Genomic DNA, 5,735 nt, shown 5'->3' with positions numbered 1-5,735 from the left:
GTACGCGTACTCCGACTTTTTCATACCCCCACTATCCACGTCGGCGTGGAGTTGATTTTAGATAGTGTGGTGAGCGGAATACATGTAAAGTATTACGCGTCCCTTCGCGGGGCTCGCTGCGCTCGACACACTATCTAAAATCTACTCCACCGTGACGTGGATAGTGGGGGTATGAAAAGGTCGGAGGAAGCGTACCGCCTCCGGGTTTGCCTGCCGCCTGCACTTCGGGTTTGCGTTGATAGTGGGGGTGGCATGGGGGTGCATTTAACACTGTAAGCACCCATCAGGGTGCTTGTACAATTAAAAAATGCATCGCATCACATGCATCGTATGCTGCTATATGGCATGCGATGTGATGCGATCAGATGCCCTACGATGGACATCGGGGGCGCCGTGCTTGGAAACAAGTACCAAAAAACACTATCGCTAAGGGTTAGCCTATGGACTGGACATGGCAGTAGCGACGCAGGTGCCATGTTTTTGCACGTACATGCTTGCAGTTGATGGCATATACGAGCCCTAAGAACGGAGATGACTTGCCTGTGTCTCTGCAACCACTCCCCATTACCACGTCCAATCCGTCACTTCCTTACAATCACTGCGGGCGGGAACAGCAGCAGCACATTCACGCATATGCAGTGCGATCGCAGCACAGACACAGTCTACCAATAATCTTTACCTGGGGAGAACACAGAACACAGTGTACAGACAGGAATCCGGCAATATGCGTAGTGAACCGGTAACGACAGACATTGCTGTGCACTCTGCATAACATTTTCATTAGTACCATTTATTTATATAGCGTCGCACACTCTGCAGTAATACATTACATTGGGAATAAACATAGTAATAAAACAAGACTAGGCATTTACAAACACATACCATGCTTACTTGCACCGTCCCATCAGCAATGCGTCACTGGAAATTGTATTAAAATGTTGGCAACTGCACTTCATTAAGATAACCTTTCAATATATATATAGCTGATGCTATAACCTACTTATCTATCTGTGCTGCTTTGCACTGCAACTTCTCATGACATTTATGCAGATTGCAGGAGGCTGAAAAATTGAGCAATATATTTTCATAACCACCTGGCTTATGCCCCTTTCAGACGGCACTTTTTACTTGTTATTTTGCCTTTTTTTACCGTTTTAAAACGGTAATTTGTTCAGTCTGAAAGGTGCAAAGTGAATTTACCGGTTCTATTGAACTGGTATTTCTAAACGGTAATAAAGCAGGGTCCTACCCGTTTCAGACTCGTTTTTTTTCATCCACTGTTTTCTATGGGTTAAAACGGGTTCAGTGTTGTGAAGGAACAAAAACTGCACTGAAATACCGTTTAAGGACATGCGGTGTGAAAGGGGTTTTAGCTGGCAGACCCGTTTTTAGAAACATTTTAAAACACCTGCTCAAAGCCAGTTTTGCGGTCTGAAAGCAGCATTAGTCACAACTTACTGGTTATAGGACGCAATGATGGAGCAAGTCTCTGCAAAGTAATGTTTGTAGGCACACAGATGGGTGTACTCAATGGCTATGGTGAGCTGTGACGGCGAGCAGTGCCGATAGCTCTCTCCATCACAGCTCGCGGGTCAGTTTTCAACTGACCCCCCTGCACTCGCAGTTTGCACCTCGGTGGACGCATTTGGGGAGCTGTAATATGTCCACCAGAGTGGGCACCCAGGCAAGTTAAAGGTCCAAAAGTGGAGTGCTGGTCTGTTTGATATTTGTAAATCTCTCTCTCGCTCTATTTATTTATTATATATTTATTAACAGTTTCTTATATAGCGCACACATATTCCGCTGCGCTTTACAGAGCATAGTTGAACATTCACATCAGTCCCTGCCCCAGTGGAGCTTACACTCTATATTCCCTACCACATGTACACGCACACACAGACATTCTAGGGTTAATATTGTTGGGCGCAAAATAACCTACCAGTATATTTTTGGATTGTGGGAGGAAATGTAAGTACCCAGAGGAAACCCACGCAATCAAGGGGAGAACATACAATTTGCACACAGTTAGGGACATGGTGGGAATCCTATGACCTCAGCGCAGTGAAGCAGTAATGCTAACCATTACACCATCCGTGATGCCCTAAATAAATATATATATTGCTATACACAGACTGTCTTCACAACCATTCCAGACGGCAGAAGAAAACACAAAAGTGACGTGAGCAATATTTTATGATGAAATTGAACAGTTTGCAAGAATAAAGAAAGTGCTGATGAACGTTGCACACACTCGCTCACATAGAGAAGTTTTGCGGATCCGCCGCACTCTGCACTGTCACTGTTTGAAGGACATATAAAATAAATCCACACTCTTAAGTCTCTAGATTACATTTCTGCATTTTCCATTCTACCTTAAAATGTCGTTTTCTTACTGAACTTTGAAGACAAAGTCAAATCATGACATTTGCTCCAAGACAGCTTGTTGTCTTGTGATTTCTATACAAGGTTTTTGCAAACAATTAGGGGTTTGTGTATTAAGAGATCAAGTACAAGTTCTTATTAAAATATTCTTGATAACACTAGTTTACCGGGCTCATTCACTAACAAAGCAACTATTGTGCAACAATCTGATAGATTTTATGCGTAGGAAAAAAGCATAATCACAAGAAGAGTGTTCACCCTTTCAAAATGCAGAGGTTATGATTGATTATCATGACTTTCATTTAAAATGACTGGTTTACATAAATGCACTTTTCATTGGGTTTAGATTCATTTAAATGCAAAAAAGGAAGATGAAAGCTAAATTGGGGTTCTTTATAAATCAGTGTTATCTGCATATATCTATTGTAACTCACAGCAGATGTTCTCTAGGATGATGATCCAGTTACGTTTCTATAATAGACTAAAAGCTAATATTTCATTGATTATCTGGTTCTTAACAGTGCAATCGGCATAGTACAGATGCACACCTCCCAACACACTCAGTTTAGAGTCAGGACACCCGTATGGCTTTGCCTGAAAAAGGGGTGTGACCTCATTAAATGGAGTGTGACTTTGTGGGAATAATACTCACCCTAGCCACACCCCCATTTTTCATCACTGTGGGGCGTAACCCCTGCAGCGAAGCCCCGCCAGGAGGGTCTTTAGTGCATTTCAAAATTTGGTAAAAACGTGAAAACGTGAGCTGCTGCCAATGCCCCTAGCCCCTCTTTCTCCTTGAATGGACAATGGGCTGATTCTGTTTGGTTTGTAAAAGCAAACTCCTTCTTTAATGGTCAAAACCATGTGCGCTGCAGGTGGGGCAGATGTAACATGTGCAGAAAGAGTTAGATTTGGGTGAGGTGTGTTCAAACTGAAATCTAAATTGCAGTGTAAAAATAAAGCAGTCAGTATTTACTTTGCACAGAAACAAAATAACTCACCCAAATCTAACTCTCTCTGCACATGTTACATCTGCCCCACCTGCAGTGCACATGGTTTTGTCCATTTAAGAAGGAGTTTGCTTTTGCAAACCAACCAGAATCAGGCGAAATGTACACATGCGTAGAGTGTCATTTTAGAGCTGCTCTAGAGGCTTTGCTGCTTCTAGTCTTTCCGCATTGCAGACCCCTACGATGTAGGGGCCACTCACACCTGGCCTTCGGTCCATGGTCCCTTCTTCCAGGAGCAGTTAGTCAATTTGAAATTTAAACTCTTAAAAACAAGTGTTTTTGCATGTTTCGTGTAAAGGGTTCTGATTGGTAAGCTAAACAAACTAAGATCTATAGGAGATTGATTTTCTTATGGCTTCATCTTTATTGCAAACAAATAACTTATGCAGTCACAGGATGGTGTTTCATTTAGTTTGGCAACTTTTTGAAAGCAATTACAAGAAATACTTGCCTCATTGGCCACTATGCAAAAATTGTATTGGACATCGAGTGTTTCTAACAGCACTGCACAGCAGCATGAAATAACCATAGTCATCTCAACTCTACTCTTACGTACTATACAGTAAATTCCGGTAAATGCAAATTTACAAATATGGCCTAGCATTCCACATTCCGTATGACTGTAATCTCTCCAAAATGATGTGTTCCACCTTTAAATTCAAATTATGTGAAATTGTGAGTCAGCTCCACTCATCTCCACTGAGTATCTCAGACAGGGTGGAAGGATGGGTGCAGTTCTCATACATTGGAAAACCTCCATACACTCAGTCAAAACCAAGTGTATAAAAACAATAATTACCACAAATGGGGGACCTCATATCTTTGGTTTGAAAAAACTCAGGAGCCCGAGGTGTGCTCCCCACCACCAGTGCTGTGCCTAAACACGTGCAAAGGAGGCCGTGCGATCGAAATGGGTCCGTCTCCGAAGAGACAGGGCCCCGTTTTTCCCCTAACCCCTCTCAACCATAAGGCTGAAGAGGGGAAAATAGGGAACGGTGGGTCCTCTTCGCCGAAGCTTAGAGAGACCCTCATTCCTCAACCCCCGAAAGGGTTAGGACGGTGGGTCCTCCGCAGCCCGTGCTTTGGAGAGACCCGCAGTGGACTTCCCTCTGCCTTGCGGCTCGGGGTCGTCCTCGGGGGGACCGAAGCTCTCCCCAAAAGGCGAGAGCTTCGGCACATTGGGGAAATGGAAGGCCCAGAAGGGTCGACCACACTACCCAAAAAAACGTGACAAACTACAAAAAAATACAAGGAACGTGAAAAGTGACAAACGTGAGAGGGGGAAGAGAAATAAATAATATAGGACCCTAGCCAGAAGGCCAGGGTGGGGGTGTGAAAAATTGTCCTACCTCATCCAAAAGGACGAGGTAAGGACGTGAAGCGCATACCTAGAGGGAAAGTGCGCAGTGCTAGTGCCATACTAGTGCATGGTGATTTTGGGATCACCCGTGCATGTTCGGCACCCCCGAGTTTCCCCGGGGGCACAGTGCAGCCTCGGACTCCAAGCAGCCAGCCAGTCAGCGTCCGACCAAGTGTTTCTCCGCTCAGCCAGTGGGCCCTTTCCGACCCCCGGCATGGGAATGGATACTCCACCGGGCTTTTTCGGTGAGTCTCCCCCGCAGAGGCCCAAATAGACCACCTGAGGAAGAAGAAACCACCTACTCAGTCCCGACGTTTCACCTCTCCCAGGGATTGAGTACTGGGCTGGGCTTTTCGCTGTCTCACTGGCCGAGGTCCTATGTACCCCCCGGACAGTGAGCAATCTACTCGGTCCCAGCTTTTCCCTTCTTCCTGGGAGTGGATACTAGACCGGGCTTTTCGAGTGACTCTCCCCCAGAGGCAAAGACCCCTGAACAAGAGCCCCATCTCAAAGCCCGATGCTTCTCCCCTCCCTACCAGGTAAAGAATGGTATTCCCTCCCTAGCAGGGCATCGATACTCAGCTTTCCCTAGCCCTTGCCCAGAACATGAGGTGGATTAATCACCTCATGCTCAGTAGCCGGATACTACGGTACAGCCTTTCTCTATTCTCTGCCAGGGGGCGTTCCAGACCCAACTGATAAGAACAGATACTACACTTGATCTTAGCCAAAAGGCCGAGAAGCCTCATATCTTTGGTGGTTTACTTGAAAATGTCTATATTTTTTCTTTGGTTAATGATATCTCTGAGTACAAATCTTTCTGTAGCCTAAGGACGAAGCATTTTCTCAATGCTGGAGATTGTTTAGCTTCGGCTTACCATGATATGTGCGTCATCCATAAATGTTACTTATATAACTTTTAAAATGATCACTTAGTTTTGATTTTTTTTCTGTTGTTGTTGCCCTACTTGTTTCAGGGCCTG

At 44.8% G+C, this 5,735-nt stretch overlaps 1 pseudogene; it reads right to left on the bottom strand.

The window, feature by feature from the left end:
* Positions 1–5,358: 5,358 nt before the first annotated feature.
* On the bottom strand, positions 5,359–5,499 carry LOC146066107 (U2 spliceosomal RNA; annotated as a pseudogene).
* Positions 5,500–5,735: the final 236 nt, after the last annotated feature.

Source organism: Crinia signifera, chromosome 3, assembly GCF_055691185.1.
Source record: "Crinia signifera chromosome 3, ASM5569118v1, whole genome shotgun sequence".
In the NCBI taxonomy this organism is placed as follows: Eukaryota; Metazoa; Chordata; class Amphibia; order Anura; family Myobatrachidae; genus Crinia; species Crinia signifera.
This window is presented reverse-complemented; position numbering and strand designations above follow the sequence as displayed.